Below are 1,136 nucleotides of genomic sequence, written 5' to 3' on the forward strand. Positions count from 1 at the left end.
AGATAATTAGTCATATTATTAAAAGCGGTAGAAAAATATGAAAAAAGAAGAAGAAAAGAAGAATATGTAGAAGGGGAAGAAGAAGAAGAGGAGGGCAGAAGAAGAATAAGAAGAAGAAATAGAGGAGAAGATGAGAAGAAGAAGAGGGAAAAGGAAAATAAGGAAGAAATAAAAGAAGAAGAAGAAGAAGAAGAGAAGGAAAGAATAAGAAGAATAAGAAAGGAAAGAAGAAGAAGAAGAAGAAGAAGAAGAAGAAGAAGAAGAAGAAGAAGAGAAGGAAAGAAGAAGAAGGATAGAAGGAAACACCCCGACCCCGACACCACACCCCGACACCAAAACAGCACCCCGACCCCGACACGGCACCCCGACACCCCGACCCCCGACACCTCCCGAAAAGGTGCTCTTTTGCCTTCCAGAGGCCGACGGGGTCATATATTTGTGAATTATGAGTTAGGTCATATATTTTTCGATTTTGTCATGAAGAACATCATATATAATTGTGTTGACTGGGTAGATTTAAATGTGCAGTTGTTTCATCGCTGCGAGGTTTGGTGTTCGACGACCACCCCGTGTGTTTGACGAGCTCTGCCCCTTCGTTCGTGGGTGAGCACAAATGACATGTACTCCTCCCCCCTTCATTATTTGCTCTGTTTCGGTGTTCGTGCCAATGAAACTTGCTAGCTAGCTATATATGTATCTTGAATCATCAGTATGCGTAACCAATATGTGTCTCTCGTTCGAAAGGGTTATAGTTATAAATATGCATGCATTTGCATATTTATAGCTGTGATTCTTTCGAATTGTCCAACGCTATCCATGGATAGCCCGAGTATGTGTAGATTGGGTTCATTTTCCCATATGCTTTGCTCCGGATGCGACGCATAAATTTCATTGGTGCCTCCCCTGTTGTTCTCCGGGTACACATCATCTCTGTTTATTGCAGAGACGTGTATCAGGAGAACAGCGGGGAGGTGCTACCGAAATTTTGCGTCGGATCCGGAGCATAGCATGGGAAAATGAACCCAATCTATACATACTCGGGTGGGATTAGGACCTATCATTACCTATTAGAGTGTAGGCTGCATGGACGTAATAAAATTGGCAAACTAGATCAACTAATGAATATATACATGGTG

This window comes from Triticum dicoccoides, chromosome 3A (assembly GCF_002162155.2).
Source record: "Triticum dicoccoides isolate Atlit2015 ecotype Zavitan chromosome 3A, WEW_v2.0, whole genome shotgun sequence".
Taxonomy (NCBI): Eukaryota; Viridiplantae; Streptophyta; class Magnoliopsida; order Poales; family Poaceae; genus Triticum; species Triticum dicoccoides.